Source organism: Antechinus flavipes, chromosome 1, assembly GCF_016432865.1.
Source record: "Antechinus flavipes isolate AdamAnt ecotype Samford, QLD, Australia chromosome 1, AdamAnt_v2, whole genome shotgun sequence".
In the NCBI taxonomy this organism is placed as follows: Eukaryota; Metazoa; Chordata; class Mammalia; order Dasyuromorphia; family Dasyuridae; genus Antechinus; species Antechinus flavipes.
This window is the reverse complement of record NC_067398.1, coordinates 274261423-274286870: the sequence shown is the minus strand read 5'-3', so window position 1 is coordinate 274286870 and position 25448 is coordinate 274261423. Positions and strand designations below refer to the sequence as shown.

The window sequence follows — 25448 nt, the reverse complement described above, 5'->3', positions numbered from 1 at the left end:
TAAATGTATGCATATTTCAAATATGATTCTTTATTGTCTTAGGTTTCCCACCTAACTGTGTAATTTTTCTTTCCTATACTCTGCATCACTATTGAACTCTCCTTATTTTACACAAAACAAAAAACAAATAGGTTGTGTGATTACTTAGAAAAATTTAGGGAAAATATTTTTGACTACATAATTAACAATCTAAGAGAAGTGTGAAAAATTAAGTCCAAACTGTAGTAACTTGATTCTTTTCTCAGGCTCATATATGCTCCTTCTCTTAATTATATCCATTTTAGTTCCTTCCCTAGTCTGACCCCCCTCATCCTAGATTTTTTTTTTTTTGGTGGCGAAGGCTTAGAAGAGTAGATATCTTCTTGTTTCATTAAGAAAATTTATTATTTTCTTATTGTGCTTTTATGGACTTGGGATAATTTAGACTAGCTTTTGAATAATTCTTAAATTCACACAGCTTACTTTTACCAAGACCAACCGCCTCCCAAGATTCAAGTAAAACTCAAGCCAAGACAGCCTTCTTTCTCAACTACCACAACATAATAACGAAGATCCTCCATCAAAAAGCTACCCTATATTTTTTATTTCATTTTCAATAAATATTAACACGTGATACCTACTTGAGTTATTCTAGTAAAAATTATTTTTGCTATGACAAATTGTTTTAAGGTGCCAAGTGTTCAGTATAAATTCTGAATAGCACATAATACCAGAAATCCTATGCAAGTCCTAAATTGCTGCTTTAAACAGTTAAGTAAAATTATCTTTTCCTCTTCCTCCATTTTTGCCACACTAGAAAAATTAAGATTATCTGTGAATACATTTACTCAATTGACAAGGCAGGCTCTCTAAAACAACAAAAGCAGCTGCATTTCCTTTCTTTCTCATTAAGCCCTACACTGAGTCTAGCTACTGTTCATAAATCCTCATTGTGTTTACTGTTGCTGCTATACAAGTATTTTAAATTATGAGTAATGAAAGCATCTGGCCTCTCTGCACCAGAAACACACTTCTTAATCCCCAAGGAAATATTCTTTTTATCACAGTAAACATATGGAAATTCAAGCTAAAGCAGGAGCCTAAGTTGTGCTTATTTATGAGAAGCTGGATTTCCCCCCCAAACCCCAAAACTCAGATGTTGTGGATAAATTGTCTTCCATCCCCTTTTCTTCTGGTAATGATTTTAAATTTTACAATCACAAAACATTTCACAAAAATGCTGTCTTGAGTTAACAACTGCGTAGTCTCTTCCTAAAATTTGAAATTCTTAGCATGGATTAAATACTTGCCGAAACAGGTATTCCCAACAATAGCTTTCTAACTCCCAATTTACAAATTAGCTCTTAGATGAGAAACCTATACTTTTTCTTTTTCTTACTTAAACATAACCCAGAAATATATGCAAAATGGAACAGAGCAAATCTTTTAACACAAACTTCCCTTAGCTTCAGGATTTTTTTTTCTTTTAGGCTACCAAAACACTACAGCATTTATTTGCTAAACTGTCTGAAAGAAGAATTCAGTCACCAAGAACTTCGCCCCTCTGCCAAAAAAAAAAAAAAAAAAAAAAAAAAGAAATAAAACGTTCCCCAATTCCTGAACCACCCTTCCACCCCAATAAATCTCTTGGAGAAAACTACAGACAATCAACCTCACGGAAAAATTTAGAACAAGTGAGAAGCTCCTCCCAGCTCCTTTTCCTCCCCACAAGGCATAAACAAGACTCACTATTGATTGGCTATTTGTGGTCAAGTGATGGGTCTTAGTAACTGATTGGCTGGAACTGATCACAAACTAATTCTGACTATTGATTGGATAATTTGGTGGTCATGTACCTCTAGATTTGAAACTTGGTGTGTGACAGGCAACCCTAATTTATTTATTTATTCATTTATTTAGCCTATATATTTAATTTTTTAAATTTTTATTTGCACAGCTAATAGGTTTCTGAAAACTCTCAAATAGCCAGAATCCTTGGCACATAATAGACACCAAAATGAAGGCTTGTTGCTGAAGTTTCTTCTTATGGAGCATTTCCTAGATTTTTTGGTTAATAAAAGCATTTATTTTGTTTCCTAGAAAGGGGAGGAAGAGTCTAATACAAATTTATATTTGGATTCATGATTTTGTTTTTGTCCAAAATTTCATGGCAGATATGAAATATTTTGAGTTTAATTTCACAGTCTTAGAAAAAACACCTACTGTATTCAGACCATGCACTTAAAACTGGAAATGGCAGTTTTTGGCCTCAACGATTTTGCCAGAGAAAACAAGACGTGCATACTAATAAATAGACACATGGTAAAATTTGATAGTCAAGGGCAAAGGAAATATCCACAAAAAGAGCTGTTTCAAAAATATAAGGAAAAGATCACTTTTAACTGGCTGAAGAGAATAATAAGGAAGGTTTCATATAGGAAGGAGGTGACACCACTGGCCAGGAAGTTAAAAAAGGATTTCTACTAAACTGTGGAGCTATTGGAATATTCTAGCTATTGGAAGGAATGGGAAAGATTATATGACTGTATATAACTGGAATCATAGATTTAGCTCTAGAAGGGGACCTTGGAAATCATTTTAGATACAATTAGGGAGCAACTAGTAGCAAGTTATTAAGAAATATGAGTGTGTGATATTTGTGAAATACAGTTTTAAAGATAGATTTGAGATAGATTCTATGTTTAAAATAGTAGATCCAAGGCGTTTATGTTTTATAGGCAGCACTAGGATGTTTTGGAGAAGGGAAAACCTGAAGGCAGATTGAACATTGAGAGGATTATCAGCAGTAGGTGTTAAATGTTCATTGAATTGAATTGGGATTGTTTTATTATTTCATGCAAGAGCTAAAGAAGCAGTAGTACAGTTTTTTTTAAAAAGTGAAAAGTCAAAGTTTGCTGGAGACAGTGAAGATAGAATCAAAAATACTCAGCATCTGATTTGCCTGTGGGGGAAATAATAGTGAGAAGGAAAAGATGAAAACAATTTTAGGGTCTTTATATCTGGAAAGAGGAGGAGGATGTTAGTGCCAGCCACAACAACAACAGAATGAAGAAAGATGGACAGGTTTTTTGGGAAACTTGAGTTAAGGAGAAAGTCTTTCACTTTACTTGTTTAGTCATATTAGAGAGGAAGCAAATTCTGTTTTACATCATTCCTTTTTTTTAGATGCCCACCCTGCCAGGATAAGCAAATGAAATTTTCAGTTTTCAAAAACATTCAGCTCCTCATCCCTGATTGCTGATCCTTAAACATAGATATTCTGGGTTTTTAATAGAATCTTTGTGGGTGTTGTGGTGGGTTCAACCATCCCCTCCTCAGGGATACATTCACTACAAAACTATGTAAATTATTGTGCAACCCCCAGTGAAATAAAAACATTCATTAGACTTATGATTCTCAATATACACATTATCAATATTAAAGTGAGCTAATGTTTTTTTTTTTTTTTTTAAAGAACAATCTTGTCAAAGGTTCTTGTAACCATATATATATATATATATATATATATATATATATTTTTTTTTCCATATCAGACTCTCAACAAAGTTACCTTTCCCCCATTGGAGCTGTTTGTCTTGCAAGTCTCAATTTAATTAATGAGCACTGAGATTTCATGGGTTAGAATGGGAGTAAAAATAGTCCCTGTCCTTGAAATAGATTAATGGGTGAGGTGTCTAGTGGCTTTTGTTTTTTATATTTAAAGATGTGTATTCCTAAGTTATATGCCACATAATTTGATTGGTAGTTAATACATAAATTACTGATAAAGTTGTTTATAGTACTTTTTTCATTGGTAGTTTGTCTTTTATGTTTTTATATGTTTCAAAACAGAGTTTGTTACATTGGAGCACACAGTTGCCTATTTTATCACTGATGAATTTTCACTACAATTTAAGAAACAGTTTTGCTGACTAATTAATTAGTTTTAAGAAGTAGAACTCGTTATTAAAGATAGTTTTTTAAAATTGTTCCAAAATTCCAAGGTACCTAAAAACCTGAATTGCTCTAGGAAGTTCTGAACATCTCTTCTCCCATACCCCCAAAAAACATACGGCAAACCTCAATATAGTATATCTCAGTTTAAAGCAGAAGATGGGGATTGGTCTGAATTTTTTGACTTACTGAAAAGTAATGTTTTAACCACCTTAATGCCTTTGATTCAACCTTCTATAATAACCTTTCAAAAATGTCTTAGATAACCTTTTCCTTCTCTTGTGAACAATCTATGAATGTTACAAATATAAGTATAAATTGAATCTTTCTGTAATCATTTAAAAGATTAGCTAGATCAGAATATAATTACACATACCAATTATCATAGAATAGAGAAATTGTAGTCATAGTTGACATTGTTGTGCCACTGTTCTCTTTTATTGTTCTGCCTCAGTTTCCTTAATTGTTCTGCCTCAACCCCCTTAGTTGCAACCCTCCCTCACCCCTCATCCCAGTTCATGAAGACTGATATAACTCAGGGCTATTTGCTGTAAGGTTATAAATTGTCAATGAGTAAACTCAAAAAGAGGGAATCCAGACTTTGTGTCTGTAGTCAGACAGTTTCTTAACTCCTAGTTTGTTAGAATTTATGGTCCTACCCGCCCCCCCCCAACCTGTCAGAACTGGATTAATGGTTCCTCCCTGGAGATTTTCGCTCATCAGAGTTTGGACTCCACCTCCCTTCCTTTGTTTAGCTACTGTGTATAAATATGTCATTGAGAACTCCCATTGGCTTCTGAATGCTGGCTGGATGCTGGATTCTTGGAGACAATAGTCTCATTCAGCCCTGGGACCACACCATGGATCCATTTGGTCCCACTAAATCTCTCCCTTTCAAATAAAATATTTAAAACTCTCTAATCTCTATCTTGCCTCTGTTTCTCCAGCATTACAGCATGAGACAATTATAAAGTCTTTTTTTATCCTATAATGTATTCAGTAACTCACTTTTGAACATAAATCCTTGACATCAGTTTTTTTTTTTTTCCCCATCTCATCACAACAGTACAACAGAACTATCTGTAATTTGATGTTAATTGTTTTATGTAAAGGGGATTATAATAGTATCCCATGTATACATAAATATATATATATATATATATATATATATATATATATATATATACATATATATATGTTTACATTTATTTAAAATTATAATAGTATGATGGTATCACAATCTCATTTTTAAATAAACATACATAAAAATTATTTAGAATCACAGTGAGCACCAGTCCCTCAGTTTTCTCAACTTTAAAATTAGGTTATTGATTTTGAAGAACTTGAAAGCCTTTTCCATCTCCAATTGTACAGAATGATGTCAATTAATCCAGCATAAATTTTGTTCTTCCACATATCTTATATTGAAAATATGTGGTTTTCTAATCAATAATAGATAGTAAATAGAATTCATAAATAAAATTTTTACTAAAGATTATTATGGAATAAAGGTGGTTGCAAACTGAAAGTCTTTTCCTCAAAGATAAAAGCTGGTACAGGTTCTACCTAACTGGAAATATCTTAAATATGGCAAAAGACAAATGTGGTTAAATTAAGATAGACATTATCAGAGGACTAAGATTTTTTCTCTCTTTTCTTTGTTTTCTTTGATGACTGTTTTGTTAGAAAAACTCATGCATATTTCCATGAATATGGTCAATATTTTGAGTTCATGATGCTGTTCCTCTTCTTTTGCTCTGGTGATTTCTATTTTTGTTTAGTTTATTAAGCTTTTAATCAGTAATTTTTTTTGATGAATTAATATGACATCAGAAAGGGGGACACAACACACTCTTTGGCAGCCCCAGCATTTTTATCTCTGTTCTGCCATTATTTTCTTGTGGTAACTTGATGTTAAGCCATCTTGGTAGTTTAGGATTTTAAACTGTAGAATTAGCTGTTAAGTTTTCTAAATGTTCATGATAGTGCCAAAGGTTCTGTAATATTCTCTTTAAAATGTAATGTTCTCTGTTGAGGTTTTCTTGGAGTCTCTGGAGCAGCCTTCGTTTCAGTTCAGTAATCACCACAAGAGTAGCCAGGTGTTAAAGTCCAAATCCTTTATTGTTTCCTTCAAAGCCCTATCTCCTTCACCTGGGGCTTGACTAGTTTTCTTAGAGGCTTATCTACGTCCTTGGTTCCAAGAGCTTGAGCCCCTGTCTCCTTCTCTGCCCTTTGAATCGCTCCGAATCCAAAAGTTTGTGCTTCAGCCTGCAGCCCCCACAAAGGTGGACAATGTAATGAATCTGTCTCAGCCTCCAAGAGCTTCTAGTGCACTTGTCCTCTCTGGGTCTGAAAGCTTTTAGTTTATATGCCCCACATTGAGTATACACTTATCATTATATCACTAGGAAACCATTATTTGTTGTAGGATTAAATCAATGCTAAACTAGATTTAATCATTGTATCCTTAATTCCGCTTAGTACCTTGTTTCAAATTCTGGCCCATAACATCTCCTTATAGGATTAAATCAATCATACTTGTGAACCATGTTAAATTAGATAACTATTGTCTCTTATCAATTCCACTGACTTAGTACCCTGTAAGAATCCTTTGTTTCAAGTTCAGAGTTCTGGCCCATAACAAGGTTCACATAACATTTCTGTGTGTTATGTTTATTTTATGGATGGAATGATTGATTTTGATTACATCATGAGTTCCAGTAAATTCTTAGTATCCAAAAATTTTAGAATAATACTAGTTGGCCAAAGGTGACCTAATAATCACATTAAAAAATCAGTTTCCTGGAAAGACCTAGTATATAAGGAAAGTGAATATTATCCCCTTTTATAGACAAAAAAATCAAAGTTTGGAAGTTTAAGTGGCATACTAAAGGTCAAACAGTATGGCTCAGAACTAGGACTGCAGCCCAGATTTTCTGATTATAAGACTAAGAATTTTTTCTATGAGTCTATACTAACTTCTGTGTTGTTTTTTTCTGATGGGATGAGAATTTCTTGAAGAGCAGGATTCCAATGCCTAACACAGTATATGGAACATAGTAAGCATTTAATAAATACTCCTTGAATGATTCTGATGAAAGTGAATAGGAGGACAAAACAATTGATATTGAGTTCTGTGAAACAATAATATTTCAGTTTGGCCCCAAAAAAGAGGTATGAGAAGATATTTCCTTCCCATATTTTTAGAGGTGGAGGATTATAAGTATGTATGTATGTAATGTATGTAACATTTCCAATGTCAGATTCTACTGATGCTCTAGTTTTGCTGAAATTTTCTCTCTTTGTATTTGCTATAAGGAATGGTTCCTTAGGAGGTAAGGAGGGTTACCTTGGAAAACATAGGTCATGTAAAAACCAAAGGCACCATTGAAGTCATACTGCAAAACAAACATTTATCAAGTACTAAGTTTATTCCCCTCAATAAAATATTAACCCTGATTCCAAAAATCAAGGAATAGTAAATAAATTGGTTTACTAGTTTCCATATTCCTTACAAGAAGGCACAGGAGGCATGAGGCTTGTGGATTTTTAATCTAAATGGCCTTCAACCTAAACTATTATTCAGTTGTGTCTAACACTTCATACCCTATTTGGGGTTTTCTTCCAAAGATACTGAAATGGTTTGCCATTTTCTTCACCAGTTCATTTTTATAGGTAAATAGATGAAGTGAGTCGGCCACATTTGAACTCAAGTGTTTTCCTAACTCAAGACCTGGCACTTCTTAGAGCATAGTGTGTGTGTATGTATGTATATATGATGTGTGTGTGTATGTGTGTGTGTGTATGTGTGTAGTCCAGAAGTGTTTCTCTAGTTGTTTAAAAAAATTGCTAGGAATTTTGGAGATAGGTACAATTTACTTTGGAACATACTTATATAAAAACTAAAGTATTTATATAAATTTATGTAAAAAAACAAAACAAATTGGAGGATCTTTTTCTGAATTGTAGAAAGTAAAGAATCACTAACAAATTATACAATAAATTCCATTGCTGAATTTATAATTCACATCATTAAGAGCTAAATACAGAAATACAGGTTTTTCTTGTAAGTTAGCTGCTCAAACATTATCAACATAAACATGTATTTAATGCATCTTTTTATGATAGGCTTCTAGTATACTCCCCAAACCATAAAAAACTACAGGATAAAGAGTTTTAATTATCTTTGATGAGTAATTAAGTAGTATTTATATACATAAGAGTTGCCTTGATTCATGTAAGAAGATATGTACAGGATTCTCATTTCAAGGAATTAATAATATTCATATAAATAGATGAAATCTAAACTTTCATAAAACAGATGGTGATGATGTGTGAACCATTTTCTTTCACAGAATATATGCTTTATCTAAAAGCAGATGTGCTTGAATAGTTGTATTTTAAATATTTTCCCCAAATAGCAAACTCTCCAATGTTTCCAGGTCACTTAAGCTTTAAGTTATTTAATTAGGGAAAATATTAGTGTGAATCAGAAGCATGAATTATGAATTATGTTCAAAATAATGTAATTTGTTATTTTTGTTTTTATGTGCTGTAATGAGTCAGCCTACAAAGTGGTGATTCAATGACTCAGCAAGTATAAGCAAGTATAAGTCCTTTGGGGGTTAGTTTTTATTATATACTCATCAAGGAAAAGAACTAGATTTTATAATGTTGATATCCTATGAGACACTGTTTCATAAAGAGCAGGAATCCAAATGGTCATTTGTTTTTTAAATCTTTTGATAATATATCTGACATATATATATATATATATATATGTATATATGTATGTTGTAATTTGAACATTAGTCATATTTATAAATGGTACTCAAATGCTTGAAAAGAATTGAAAAGTTTCATCCAAGTAATTCATTTTTTTCATATTTTAGCTTACACTCTTAATTATTACTATCTTTAAAATAAAGGTAATCTTAATCTGTGAGACACACTGTTAGAAACATGCCTGACATTGAATTCAGATATCAAGGAAAATTTATTTTAGAGAAATCCAGAGGATTTAGACATTTGTGGATAGAAGTGGACTCTACTCCTCTCGAGGTAGAGGGAGTAGTGAGCACAGAAATGAGTTTTACATACAGTTAATCCTGCATAGTCCCTCCCTTCTGGTTTACAGTCTTCCTCATCTTCTACATGGTGCTCCTAGACATGTTTCCTCTCCTTGGTCATACATCCCATGATCAAAAATTGCAATTATCTCCACCCTCTGGGGTGTGTCAGATGATATGCATTTAGCCTATTAAGCAAGTGTAATGAAGAAAAGCCTTCTCCCTGGTCATTGACACTGGCCAGTTTGTCAATTTCTAGCCTAAGACCTCTTTATCAGAATTTTATACCTATTGATTTCTCTTTCTGAAAACTCATTGATTAGTGGGACTTATTACATTACCTTGAGGCTTACAACATTCTGTAGAAACCTAACTTTTCAGTATTTCTCACAACACTCGTAAGGATTACATAGATTTCTGAGGATTCATAAACTTGGGTGGGAAATATTCCATCTTTATTTTTATTAATCTCTAACTAAATGGATAATTTTCTTCATTATGAATGGAATAGTAAAATTAAAATAATTCTGAAAAGGAATCCAGGAACTTCTCCAAGTTACAGTGAGTTCATTAACATATAGAAGGCCAAGACCACTGTCTAAATTCAGAATTGCTACAAATTCCAAATTAGTGGTGTTTGGATGAATATTATACTTATATTTTTTCATACAAAAGGAAATGCATAAATGTTGTTGCATGGACTTTCCATAGCATTCCAATGACATTAAAACTGTCATCACATTTGGGTAATATCTATTGTTAAATGGGGAATTGATGGTAAAATGAGTAAATTGCTCAACTTATAGCTAATATGGGTAATTTAAACAAGTGAACAAAAACAAAACATACCTCCTGAATAAAAGCTAAAATTTTGCAGCTCCAAAAAAGTGCAGCTCCAAAGTAATTTTTTTAAAAAATGTAACCCCAAATTTTAGATTCTTATCAAAACAGATAAATTCACAAATTTTATAGTTTACGAAAAGTTTGGGAAATGTTTGTGGATATAACTCTTAAAACTAGCTAATTATTGCTTGTGAATTATTATATGAAATGACCAATTATTAAGGTTAATTTATTTTATTCAACTGAGCTTCAGTAAGAAGTCATTTTAGTGTGCTACAGTGAAACAACTATTGATTTTGCCACTGGACTGCTAAGGAGATTGCACATGTTAACAAAACATTTTTCCCTACTGCAACTGGTGTCAGGACAGACTTTATGTCTCACCAGAACCAAAAGATACTGAATGACTTAAGTACCCACATCAGCATGGTAATAAATTGATTTTATCTGGGAAGTTATTTATCAGGCTGGGTCAAAGACAGTGGGTGGATCTCTGCATTACATTCAGATCCATTTAGATGTTGTATAGAACAGAACAAAGAAGGCCTAATGACCTTCAATGACCTAATCAATACCTAATGACCATCAAAAGATGGTCCCTGGTCACATGGATGGTTATATAAGTTTTTCATGTTCATATTTGGTTTGGTCATATCCAGGAAGTCAAGTGGAATGGTGTTTTGAGTATTAATTTCTCTCTCCCTAACTCTAGACCTAGAAGTATGAGAGGCAGTATGGTGTAGTGGATGGTGTTGGACTTTGAAATTGGGATGATAACATTTTTTTCCAAAGAGATTTAACTTTATTACTTGTAGAAAACAAAACAAAACAAAATCTACAGATCCATTTACATCAGGTTAACAGAAGGGGCAATTTTTGTTCCACATTTCTAAAAATTGGCTTCAAACAGATAGCAATTTGTCAATCAACTAATTCTATCCACTTTGCTAATAGCACTTTTTACTTACATTCCTCACTGCACCCCACAAATTAACATTTATAATTATCTACTTAAGAAAACAAATAAACCAAGAATGATGCATTGTGGACTTTACCACATATTTGAAGTGTAAATTGCTCCCTGTTAGAGCAACACAGGTATGATAAGATTTAGAGTTAGAAAAGATCTGAAGTGTCATCATGTCTAAAACTCTCATATTATAGATCAAGTACTAAGGTCCAGAGAAGTAGAGACATGGGCCTGAATCCCAGCTCAGATATTTAATAACTGTATGACCATGGGTGCATAGTAGATAAAGTGCCTGTGACTGCTGGGTGATCCTGGCCCAGTTACTTAATCCTGTTTCCTCAGTTTCTCATCTTCAAAACTATTATGCCTCAGTTTTCCTTTTGGCAATCCTCCCTTCCTGGCCATTAGAACTGAGATAGGGCTGGGAGTCTGGCTACTCTGGCATTCCAAAGAGTCATAAACTCCAGATAGCTTATCTCAAATACTGGCTCAGACATCCTGTCTCTAGCTTCTTCACTTATTAGAATTTATGATCCTTCCTTCCTTAACCCCAACCCGTCAGAATTGAATTTATGGTCCTTTCCTGGAACTTAGACTCAACCAGGGCTTTACCTTCCCCTTGCCATTATTTCCCTGATTACTGGAGCCCTATAAGGTTATCTGGAATCACTCATTCACCTAGGATGCTTTGAGACAAGAGTCCCATCCACTTAGTTGGCTGATGTTCACCAGTCCTACTCTCCACTATTAATATATTAAGATATATTAAAAACCCTCTCTAATCTCTATCAGTTTCTCCAGCATTACAGAAACAAGTTGGGAAAAAAATGACAAACCACTCCAGGATCTCAAAAAACCCAAAGAGTCAGACTCAACTAAATGACTAAAGAACAAATGACCATGGACTTAGTCTCAGAGATCATATTCCATTTCTGCATTTGTAAAATGGGAATTACGGAGAAGAAAGGGAATAAAATATATTGTTTATTATGTGTCAGGCACTGGGTTAAGCATTTTACAAATATTATCTCATTTGATCCTCAAACAACCCTGTGCTGATATTATCACCATTTTACAATTGAGGAAACTGAGGGTAAGTGTCTTGCCTAAGGTCAGATAACTGGTAAGTGACTGAGGACACCTGACTCTAGACCCAGTACCCTCTCCATAATGATTTGTGGAAAAATAATACTTACACTCTCTTCATCATAGAGTTGTTTTAATGAAAGTGTTTTACAGACCACCAAGACTAATATGAATGTGAGGTTATTATTGTCATTACTACTGTTTTGAGGGCAACCTGTGCCAGAAGTGTCAAAAGCATAAAGGTTCACTTTTGGGTGCCAGAAGTGTCTAAGAGTTGAAGGCACAAGTTTACACATATCTTTCAGAGACATGGCTTTTTCCCAATATAAGACTCACTCTGGTATAATTAGTTAACTTGCACTCACACTCACAGTTTGAATCCCTGCAGGCAGCAGGAGTTCAAATGTTGGAGTTCTTGTTCTTCTCAAAACACAGCCGGTTTAGCTTAGAGCCCTTCGAACGTCTCCAAATCCAAAGATTTTGTCCTTCAGCCTCCAGCCAGCACAAAGATGGAATGAATCTCTTGTCTCCTTCACTTGGGGCTCGGCTAGCTTTCTGGCCAGTCTTTCAGACCAGCTTGGTCTCAGTGGGGGAAGTGCAGGAGCCCAGCCACCTACCACAGTGGTGTGAGATGAAGATGAATCTGGTTGTCCGCTGAACTCTCGACTCATAACTTGTTCCTCTGAAAACTCTTCTTCTGCCACCAGCCAGCCAAGTGGAAAATATTCTTCTTGCCTCGGAGAGAGGGCTTCTGGCGTAACCCTTTATTTCTGGTGAGTGGGAAAAGGGATCCTGTGGTACCAACTGCTATTATTATAACTTATTACTCTTCAATTGGAACTTTTTGCATTAATAAATAATTAACAGGCACATCTCTTGGAATTATTTATCTTAGTAAATGTGCTAATAAGTAACAGTAGCTATAAAACATTCCTCCCCAGAAATCACTGATACACTCCCCCACAAAAGAATTGGGAAGAATTGGCATAAAATTAAAGTATTGTGGTGATAAGGCTCATGTATAGGAATCCATATGGCCAACACGACTAACAGTTTTAAAACAGCAAGGTCATCATGTTCTTTTCTTTGCTGATGAAATCTTAATAAAGTATTAGCCAGGGCTAAATATTTCTGTAGACTGGATTGCACAGATCTCTCAGGATCTCCTCTTAGCAATATCCTTATTTAGCCAGGGACACAACTCCCTTGTGTCCACAGTTGGTACTCTTCTCTGTGGCCAGAAGTTGTGTTCCTTGGAGCTACTTCTGGCCTCAAATGACTGTCTTTGGACTTTGTATGTCTATTCCCTCAATTGTGTTGTTTATCTCAAATAGCTTTAATGCTTGATTCTGTGGCTTTTTTTTTTCTTTTTTTCTTTGCTACTAAATCAGCATAGTATAAGTATAGCCACAGAAGAACATTCCTCTCCCTCCTACACAAAAATAGCTGACTGCTCTCCCATTCTCTCTTCCCCCTTGGGTCTCTGCACAATTTGTTATTTTTTTAAATTGATTTTTTGTTTTTGTCCTAGAAACAAACCTCGTGTCTTAGCAGAAATCCAAAATAATGTTCAATCTTGGAGTAGAATTAAATTGTGGATTCTGAGGTTGAACAGGTTCTCAAGAAGTAATTATGTCCAGTTCTTTGTTTTCATACAGAGCTACAAAAGATGCTGTCAGAAGGGAGAAGAGCTAGCACTCTCAAAGAGCACTGTTTTCTAACTTGATAATAAATAGGACTATTTGACTCCCTAATATCAAGAGGGGAATTGACAACCAAGATAGCACTGTCTTCATAGGCTATGGTCACTGTTACCTTTGGGACCCCTTTTGCCAACTTCTGGATTCAAACATGGTAAATGAGGCATTATACTTGACCAGTATGATTTCTTCTATCTATAGTTTGCTCTACTGGGAAAGATGTGGCCTATTCAAAGTGGAACAACCTCTCCAAAAAAAGTCTGTCACATACTCCAGAGACCAAAATCCTTTGCAGTGTTCCAAGACTTGGGCTACTGCTATTCTCTTATTTTTTGGAAAACAACAAACTGATTGATTCCATAGCTATAAGGCTCCAGAGGACATCTGAATTGGTCACTTTGGAAAAATTCTCTTAGTATATGTAGGTCACTTTCAGGTTCCTCCATTTTCCTTGAGATTCCTCCTGGCTCATTCCTCCTTGATGAGCTGGCTTAATAGAAAATCTTGATATCTCTCTGGCAGGCTGAATGCAACTATTGCACCCTGCTCTTTGCTGACCAGTTTTTCCAAATTACTATTTCTCTCCCATTCCAGTTCATCTCTGGTCTTGAGGAGCATCAGATCCCTCTAATACTCAATACAAACTAGACCAACATCACTTTCTGGAACAGACATAGCACATGTGAGTGGGGAAGGCTGTGAAAGAAAGACTTTTTTCCTTTTTCTTTTCTTTCATTTTGACCAGAAGATAAGAGGGAAGAAAAGATAAAATGTCTATTGCTTAATGACTTGTAAACACTGTGTTTCTCTAAACTATTTAGATCACATTGTTTTTTGTTATTATCTCTTCCTGTTGACTTACATTGAGTTTGTAATCTACTAAAAGTCTCTGCTCTCTTTTACATGAATTGCTTTTTTTTTCTTTTCTTCTTGTTAAAACTTTTTATTTTCAAAACATATGCACAGATAATTTTTCAACATTGATCCTTGCATAACCTTGTGTTCCAAATTTCTCCTCCTCCACCCACCCCTTTCCCTGGATGGCAAGTAATTCAATATATGCTATACATGTTAAAATATATATTAAATCCAATACATGTGAACATATTTGTACAATTTTCTTGCTGCACAAGAAAGATCAGATCAAAAAGGAAAGAAAACGAATAAGAAAATACAAACCAACAACAACAAAAAGAGTGAGAATGTTATGTCATGATCCATATGCAGTTTGCACAGTCCTTGCTCTGGGTATAGATGGTTCTCTTCATCAAAAGATCATTGAAGAGTCATGTTCATCAGAATCGGTCATCATATAATATTGTTGTTGCCGTTTCACATGAATTGTTACCTAGCCATATATTTCCCCATCCATTATTTGTATTTCATGCTAACTGGTATAATCTGGGAGGTGATTTCCACTTAATAAAAGAATAATGGCAGCTTTCTCACACTAACCCTCAGAGTACACATCTGGATGTGGTAGAGGGTTTGAACTCTTTTGTATTTTGAACTATTGTATTGAACAATTTGAACTATTGTAAAGTAAAACTGAGTAAAAGCAGTCCCTCTTCCCTTCACTAGGGCTAGGCTTTTTTGTGTGTGTAATGTATTCCTTTGTCTGGTGAAACTTATATATCCTTTCTCAGAGGTCATCCAATCTAAGTAGTTCTTGAACAGGAATCATCTTCATATTCTTGTTCACAAGTGACCATCCACTGGTGTTAGTGAGTCCAATGCCAATTGAAGCCTTCCATTCATTCCACTTTTGGATAGTTCTAATTGTTAGAAAGTATGCAAGGCCCCTGTATCCCAAGAACTAGCACAGTGTCTCCCACACAATAGCAATTGGTTCTAAAATCTGCCTTTCTGTAACAACAAAGCTATCTATCCCTCCTCTATTTGACAGTTCTTCAAGATACTTGTCTCCCTCTGCCAGTTCTTCTCTTTCCTTGGGTCCCAGAGCTCTCATCTTGTAAGGACTTCCTAATCTCTAGTTCCATTGCCATCCCAATCATCCAGTTAATCAATGATCATAGAACTTCTGAGTTATATATAATACTAAGTATTTGATTGGATTCAGGAAAAGTGGAGCAACAATCTCCCTCTTTCAAGAAACTACGTTTCTATTAATGCTGCATTTAATTAGAGGACATATAGAGGACCCCCCCTCCAATCCCATTGTCCCTTCTTTATCCCTCACCAGACACTCATAGAGTTTGCGGTGTTGGTCTGTAAGATAACCATTTATGTCATCTAACTGGTTTCTGATGTTGAGTTCTTTTCAACTGCCATGTCACTCTCTTGACTCATACCCAACTTGCACTTCACTAAAATCCTTTCCCCAGCTGAGTCCTCATACATACTTATCCCTTATGTTATGTAACTCTATCTCCTTCATCCTGTATTTAAACTAAAACCTAAGTGGAAACCCCATTGACTCTTTAATAATAAATACTACCGGAATTTGAGAGGTGATAGTTTAAAAACAGCATCCTTTAAAATAAGAACTAGCAGCAGTGACCAGGAAGTAAGGTTTATATCTCCATCTACACATAGAAACCTTTGTTATGCACTTAAAGCAAAGGAGAGACTTAGAGATAGTTCTCAGAGACCAGGACAAAAAGGCTTTATGTACCCAATATCCATTGCTTTCTTGTCCATATATTTCATGAGGGTATAGCTACTTTTCATGAATCACAATCACTTTTCTAATTAGTTGAAAGGTAAGAGATGGGATTTCAGGATTTCAGCAGAATTTACTTAGCTGAGAACTAATAATGGTAACTTCTTCTCCATCCTAGCCTGAGGTCAATCTTGAGGGTTCCCACCCTTTTTTTCTGTGGCTGGAAGATGGAATCTTTCTACTTAACAGCAATACCATGGGTAAATAATTGAAGGCTTCTGGTAAAATCATACACATTTAGAACTGGAAAGGGATCATCTAGTCCAGGGATTCTTAACCTAGGGTCCATATTTTTGAGTTCTAGGGTTTTTTGGATTTTAAAAAAAATATTTTGATGGCTATTTCAAAATAACCTCAATTGGTTTCCTTTATTATAAACATTATTCTGGAAGAGGGATCGATAGATATCACCAGATTGTTAAAGAAGACCATGACTCAAAAAAGATTAAGAACCAATTGAGTCCAACTCTACCCTCCAAAAATTTTACAGATTGTTGCCCAATATCAAATGGACATTAAGTTGTATAGCTGGATCTCAAACCCAGGTTCTCTAATTACACAGCCAGAATCCTTTCCATTGTACCCATGGCTGTCTCTCTCTGGGTGGGAAAAATTTAGAATTGTATGTCTATCCACTCCTTAGTAGGGTTCCTTATTGTTGGAGCAGGAGTTATATTTCTTAGTTTCTCTCCCTAACTTCATCACTGCTTTGTTCTAATTGGCCAGCTCATTCTTCTCTACCCCATTTTCTTTTGTTAATTGGATATGATCCTATCTATTACCAGTTAGCTGCTTTATGATGTTGAAGATCAATAACAATAAATGTATCTAATGCTTCAAGGCATTTATAAGAGAAGGTTCTTTTTATTAAAGATAAGAACTGTGCTCAATATACCCAGGAGTAGAGGGAGTATTCAAGGCTCTCACTTGTGATATATTATTAGGAAATGAAGTTTTGATTATGATGGAGTATGGCCATTTCTGATCCTTTATTCTTCATTCCGTTTAAGAAGACAGCAAAATATTCCACTTACTTAACAGACCATTGACCTAGTGAAATTCATATCACCCTCTTGTTTTTCTTTCTCTGTATTTCTGCCTTTCTCCTCAAGAGTTTCTCAGTTTTCTCTTCAAGAGACTAAATACACTAGGAAGGTCATGACCATGGCTTCAGGGCACCATAAGGTGTGAAATTTAAGATATAAAGTGTGAACACTCTTCCCTTCTGGGGGACTATGGTCTCCCGATAATTCCTAAATTCCCAAGACTGTTTTTCTTTCAGATATGATATTACAGCCAAGACCTTCCCTGATCTGGAGGACAATAAGAGGCATAATGGACTTCTATAGCTTCCTGGGACCAAAGCCAAAGAATGTGGTTCAAAAGTACTTGAAAGTTGTTGGTAGGTCCTTCTCTCTAAGCTGCCTGTCTTTCTCAGCTGTTTTTGAGAGTCCTCCATCTTCCTCCAGCACAGCTCAACATCAGGAGATTCTAGGTAAATGAGAAGTTTCAGTACCCATAAGAGGTCTAACACTGAGCATAAGGTATTTTTAATTCCTTTATTACATTGTGTCCAGTAGGTTGTGAAAATGGGGGTCTTGGAGTGCTAGCTCCCTCTGACTACCATTCATCAATAAAGGCAAAGAGAAACTTGGTCTTTGGGGTCTTTATTCAGCATAACCTGAGGGGCCTAGAAATTCAAGTAGTTTTTTTCTTATTACACTTTCCATTCCTTTACTATTCTTTATATCATAAGGACAAGACATATCTTCTGTGCATACCTTAGTCACATGTGTAAGGTAGACAAAGTAAAAGGTTTAAGAATTTTCAAATTGATATACAGTGCAGAATAAAAAGTCTTTTAAAAGAATCCTTCAGTCTCCTTCCTTTCTATCTACTGCATCACCTAGCTGTCCAGATTCAGTGAAGTTTTGCTGTGGATTTGCAGGATACTTATTTATGCCACCTTGTTGGGGTCTGGGTGGAAACCTGTGTCGATAAATTATTATTCCTCCACAACTGTCACCCAAGAGGTGGTGAAAAACATGACAGCAGCTAACTTTTCTCTAGTAAGTCTTCTTGTGGATTCCCAGAGTTTTTTTGGGATAGCAGGAAAAGATGATAAGGAACCCACAGGGATTCAGAAGTTAGTTGCTGGTGGTAGAGATAATATAGGCCTGGGAAGCTATTTCACTAACACCCCTAGCAAGTTGTACTCACTGCAAGTTTAACTGTAGGATGTTCAGCAGAATGGCCTAGATTATAGGGATCCTGGGAGGAACTTCATTTTCAACAAGGACAATTTCTGGGACTTTCTACCCATGGTGCAGGAGTTTCATCAGAGTAACCAGTGATACACCATGATTGTGATGAATTCCATCTCTTTTCCCCATAGCTCCTTTTCCTCCAGCAGTACCTCATCCTCCTAATCATCCCCTTTAAGAAAGGGAATGTCCTTCTCTAGTTTCTCTTTCTAACCATATCATCATCATCATCATTATCATTATCATCACTGAGAGCCATTTATTAAACATAAGTACATAGACAGAAAGCTGGAAAGATCCTTAGAGGTCATTTAGTCTAACCTCCTCATTTTACAGATAGGGAAATCTGAGGACTAACGATTTGCCTAATATCATCATCTAAAGGTGATTTATACCCAATTATTATAAAACAGAACTGGAATTCAAACCTAGGTTCCCAAAATACAGCACTCTTCCCATTGTTACAAGTCCTTTTAGATCTTGTATATAACATTTCAGAGATTCATTGTTTCAATCCTCTTCCATAAATTATCTTTGGAATATTAATTCCTCAAAGACAGAGACTACAATCCCGTACTATAGTTGGCATTGTCTTGCAGAGATTCAAAAATATGCAAACCCTTATAGAACTCAACTCATTCTTTCTACTACATCTGAGAATGGAAAATCACAGTGAATTTAAAGAAATGTAGTAGAAGTATGCATCTCTTTAAGCAAAGATGCCTGTTGAAAAATTAATGGTGACTGTTCATTTTGTGAATTAGTTGGAAATGTTAGTGCTCTTTTTCAATAGCAATCTGTTCCTTGTCAAACAATTACAAGCTTTTTGAGTAAAGTAACAAAAATAATTGTACTTTAGCAACTATATACTCCAAGGGAATAACTAAAAGATAAAACAATACAAAAATACAAAAGGTACCATGGTTTCCAGTAGCAAACAATTGGAAACAAATGCCCAACATTTGAAAAAATAGATAAACAAAGACAGTAGTATATTTTCATGATAGACTCGCATGGCTTTAAAATGCCAAATTATACAAATTATGTTAATACATGGTAATGTTGGGTGAAAAAGAACACAAATAAGTTTCAGATATTATAATTATTTGCTTATGCATTTTTGCTTGTTAACAAAAAGTAGGGAGAAGGGTCAAAGAATCATAGAATTTCAGAGTTGGAAAGAGATCATCTGTCCCATTCCCGCTAATCTTTTGACAAAGGAAGAAATAAAATTAAGTGTTCTTTGGGGTAGCTTCTTACTTGTCAAGCAGTTTAAGGTCATAATGGGTCAAGCTTTCCAATTCTTTATTTGATTGCAGTATCTTGACTTTAAATTTAACTTTTCACAACTTTGATTATCTAGAGCAGGGGTCCTCAAATTATGGCCCGTGGGCCAGTTGCAGCCCAGCTGAGGACGTTTATGCAGCCCTCCGGGTTATGGCAAAATTAGACCGGAAGTGATGTTTGACTTAAACTCGAGTTAGCAATGTACACTTCCAGCACTGGGCTGAGACGGCGGAGACAGAGTGTGAGGTGATACTGAGGTGTGGTGAGTTCCCAGGCCGGGGTGTGTGGTGTGGGGAAGGGAGAGAGATGCAGAAGACGGAGAACTTACAGCCCTCGGCCTTGTACAGTAACAGTAGCCACCACAACAAATAGGCGCAGGGGATGTACAGTGCATGCTGTGCATGTCACGGCCGCTGCAGGGGGAATTCACTGCAGCAGTGGAGGTCGGAGGTGGGAGCATGAAGAGTGGGAGAGAGAGTGCAGGGAAAAGAAGGCATCACAATGCAGAGGCAGGTTGAGGGAGTTGGGCATTGCAGTCTTTATGTCTCTGTGTGGGCAAAGTTATTGCTGGTATATTGTTTTTGTAGCACTGTATGTATATATATATATATATTGGTATTTTATAATAGCAATTTGGAATCCCTAGGAAATAATGATGTCAAGAAAAAGAAAAAAAAATGACTCGGAGTGTAGGATATTCAAAGAACAGTGGACTTATGATTACTTTTTCATGTAGTACAAGGAAAGAGCTGTATGTCTGATATGCCAGAATATAATGTCTGTGTTCAAAGAATATAATTTGCGTCAACACTATGAAACTCAACATAAAGATAAATATGATTGTTTGGTTGGAGAAGTAAGAAAAGATAAAATATTAAAACTGAAAAATACATTGACAACTCAGCAAAATGCTTTTGTGAAGCAAAAGCAGCTAAATATTTCATCACTGCGAGCAAGTTTTCAAGTTGCTAAGCTAATGGCACGCACTGGCAGACCATTCGAGGAGGGAGAATTTGTTGCCTTCTTTCTGTTGCCAAAGAGATGTGTCCAGAGAAGGCCAATTTGTTTAGTATGGTGAGTCTTTCAGGACCTACAATTACATGGAGGATTGAAAAAATAGGAGACAATCTGCATCAGCATTTGCAAAACTCCATTTAAAAAATTTCATATTTTTCCTTGGCACTCGACGAAAGCAACGATGTTCGTGATTCTGCACAACTTCTAATTTTTATTCGTGGGACGAATGATTATTTTGGAGTCATAGAAGAGCTTGCTATGAAAAGGTTTTGCCAAACTATGAATGGTTTGGAGCTGGACTGGGCTAAACTAGCCAGCGGGGCAACTGATGGTGCTCCTAGCATGGTAAGGTCTAAGAAAGGAGTAATTGCTCACATTAACCAAGAGATAGGCAAACATAATCATTCTCATCCAATAGCCATACACTGCCTCATCCTCCAACAAGTGCTGTGTAGTAAATCACTGAAGTGGCTCTCTGTTATGAAAATTGTGGTATCTTGTGTTAACTTCATTAGAACTAATGCACTAAATCATAGACAATTTTAGGAATTTCTGTCTGAGCTAAATGTTGAGTATGAAGATGTTCTATATCACACAGAAGTCAATTGGCTGAGTCGGGGGAGAGTTCTGAAACATTTCTATGACTTACTTCACAAAAGTTCTATGACAACTTTTCTGCTTTCAAAAAACAAAGAAGTACCAGAGCTCAATGATGCAGAATGGAAATGGCACCTTACCTTTCTGACAGATGTAACAGAGCTACTCAACAATTTCAATATGCAACTTCAAGGAAAGGGGAAGCTCATCTGTGATATGCAATCACATGTCAAAGCATTTGAAATAAAATTAGGCTTCCTCATCAAACAAGTGAAGGAGGAAAACTTCTGCCATCTCCCCACAACTCAAAATCTGTTAGCGGAAAAACTGCTGATTGCAATCCCAAACAAAACATGTGTGGATTCACTGGAAAAATTGCAAAAGGAGTTCCAATTTAGATTTAAAGAGCTTCATCTCCATGAACAGGACATACAGCTTTTTTGTAACCCATTTTCTATTGACATTGAAAATGTGGATACAATTTACCAGATGGAACTGGCTGAATTACAGAATTGTGACTCTCTGAAAGATGCATTCAAGTCAAGCAGCCTTCATAATTTCTATGCATCTCTCCCCTCTGAGACATATCTTCCATGCACTCAAAATGGCAACCATCTTTGGCAGCACTTAGGTCTGTGAACAGACTTTTTCTAGAATGAAACATTTGAAATCTCCAACCAGATCACGACTAATGGATACACACTGGCATCACTTGTTAAGACTAGCAGTGACAAATATGGAACCAGACATTGACCATCTCATTAGCCAAAAGCAGGCCCATAGTTCCCATTGAAATACTGGTAAGTTTGTTGATTTAACTTTACTTCATTTTAAGTATTGTATTTGTTCCCGTTTTGTTTCTTCACTTCAAAATAAGATACATTCAGCGTGCATAGGAATTTGTTCATAGTTTTTGTTTTTACTATCGTCTGGCCCTCCAACAGTCTGAGGAACAGTGAACTGGCCTCCTATTTAAAAAGTTTGAGGACCCCTGATCTAGACTGATAAAATCTCTAGTCTCTCTACAACCTCACTTTAGTAAATCACTTCACTTAGCTTTGTATCAGAGTATCTCATTAGTATCAACTTGTACTTTTTCCTCCTTTCTAATTAAGAACAAGTAATAAAGAATTTTTAAAATTGATTGAGATACAGCCTCCAAATACCAAAGAGCCCCTTAATTGCTCTCTGTCCCCAGGTTACCTTGAACTTTTTACTGGTGGCTCTGGCTCTGGCAATAATCTCTTTGACAGAGCAGAAGAACTATTATGGCTCACTCAGAGTCAAGAATGTCAGCACTGACTTGATGTCAAGGGTCTTAGGTTGAAGTTCTGGCTGTTATACTTGGAGTTACCACTCTGCTTCAGTCAAGTCATGGTGCTGAATTCACCTGAGTTCTAATTTTATAACTGCTATTTCAGAAGGGAGGGAAAGAGATTTGGAGAGACCATTTCTCCAATAACATGAAGGCTTCTGACCATTCACTATCACATTCATGTGAAAGCTTTGGTTTCCCTGGGAGTTACCATGATGAAGGCCTGAAAAGAGGAGTGTTCATCACCAATAAGAAGGGGCAGCCTTGATTGGAAAGGTGAAAGCTGGAATGGGGACAGCAGTGGAGTAAGAATATGGGGATTTAGGGTCAATGGATAGGGCTGTGGTGGTACAGAAAGGCCAGAATATTTAGACGTTAATGATTAATCAAGGATGATGCATTATGGAACTTAGTCATAATCTGTAACAAACAGGCCTTGTATTCTAATATATGGAACCCATTTACCGAAGGGCACAGATCTGAAGACAAAACAATTCACTCCAAACCCAACGATTGAACTCTTTTCTTTGCTACACATCTGGAGTGAATAACTTGTCCTTTCTAGACCTGCAATGCCTTGTTTGATGTTACTTTGTGAGTAGAGACTGAGTTTAGACATTTGCTTCATGACCGTTCCTTAACTGTTCCTGTCTCAGTATGGAGACAATAATAATAATAGCACTTCCCTCTTTGACTTCAAGTCAAAGGAGCCAAGACTTAAGAGTACTCCTTGTTCTCTCTACCTTCTCTGTTCTCTAGGTTTGACCTGGGGAAAATGCTTTCCCGGATTTCACTAACCCTCATACTCAGGATTAGTGGTATGGCATGGTGGAGGAGTTCCACACTCAACTACCCTTTGATGGCATGTGGATTGTAAGTGTACCAGCTTTTTCTCCTTTTCTACTCCCTTCCCTGCTCTCAACTGCTATCTATCTATCTATCTATCTATCTATCTATCTATCATATCATTTTCTAATTGAACCATAAAAATTCCTTACATGTATAGCAAATATTGCAGAATACTCTCTTTTCTAAGTATAACTAACTTAACCCTAAAAATTCAAGGCACAAATGCACTTTAGGCTGAGGTTACATTCCTTTCTGTCAGTGAAGTTGTCTTCAATTTAGGAATGAATTATGATGAGAAAAAAGGTAAGGGTCCTAAAGGATTCAATTTATAACATCCAAGTTTTAGAGTTTAGATTTCAGGTATATTGATTCATACTGAGGATCACAGAGGGAGGTCTTGGGAATAAATTAAAATCCCCACTCTCTCTCTTTTAAAACATTTTATTTTCCCTAGTTAGATATAAAAACAACATTTTTGGCTATATATGTACATTCATTTTTATGTATATATTTCCTTAATAATCATGTTGAGAAAGAAAAATCAGAACAAAAAGGAAAAACCAGGAAAGAGGAAAAAGAAAAACACAAGAAAAAGGGAAAAAAAGGGAACAATAGTATGTATTGATTTACATTCAATCTCTATAGTTCTCTCTTTGGATGCAGATGGTATTTTCCAACTAGAGTTTGTTAGACTTGTCTTGGATCACTGAACTACTGAGACTAATCAAGTCTGTCATAGTTGATCATCGAACATTCTTGCTGTTTCTGGGTATGATGTCCTGGTTTTGCTTGTTTTGCTCAGCATCAGTTCATAAAATCTTTCCAGGTTCTAAAATCAGCCTGTTCATCATTTTTATAGAACAATATTCCATTACGTTCATGTACCATAACTTATTCAGCACTCCCCAATTAATGAGCATCTACTCATTTTCCAATTCTTTGACACTACAAAAAGCTGCTACAAACATTTTTGCTTCCTTTTCCCTCTTTTATGATTTCTTTGGGATACAAATCAAGTAGTACACTGCTGGAGCAAAGGGTATGCCCAGTTTTATAGCCCTTTGGGCACAATTCCAAATTACTCTGTATCATTTCATAATCCCACCAACAAAGCATTAGTGTCTTAGTTTTCCCACATGCTCTCCAACATTTATCATTATCTTTTCCTGTCATTTTAGCCAAACTAAGAGATGTGAAATAATATCTCACAGTTGATTTATTCCAATCAACAAAAGATTTAGAGCATTTTTCATGATCATAAATGGCTTTAATTTCTTCATCTGAAAATTATCCATTCATATCTTTTGACTTTTTATAGACTATGCTTTTCCCTTCACAGTCCCCTGATAAAGATTCAGGGGAAGCAAGCCCTTTGTGATATCCCGATCCACTTTTGTTGGCCATGGATAACGATGGCCATTATGCTGGCAAGTGGACAGGTGATGTGTTTAGCAATTGGGAACACCTGTACTACTCTGTGCCAGGTAAGAGGCTAAGGTACTTTCCTGAGAAGCTCTTGTAAAATGCTGCCATCAGCCATCCCAATATTAGTTCTTGGGGTATTGACTCAAGCAAGGGGTTATAAAAGAATAGATTTACTTGGATTGGAAGGATGCAGTTGTCAGGCACAAGGCAAGACCCTTCCCTTGGTCCCCTTGATTCATTCTGGGGACAGATACTGGAACACTATAGGTAGATCATAGATATGAGAAGGCAGGGGTAAGGAAGGGAGCCAATGGGTACTTTTTAGATTTGGGATTTCAGGGACTACCTCACTAGTGGATATCTGAAACAAATAAACCTTTATACTCTTGCTGCTATTGTGGTCAGTATTG

The 25448-nt window shown here is 35.8% G+C and overlaps 1 pseudogene; it reads left to right on the top strand.

Moving 5' to 3' along the window:
* Positions 1-24991, top strand: part of LOC127545308 (lysosomal alpha-glucosidase-like) — a 77615-nt pseudogene extending 52624 nt beyond the window's left edge.
* The last annotated feature ends 457 nt before the right edge of the window (positions 24992-25448 follow it).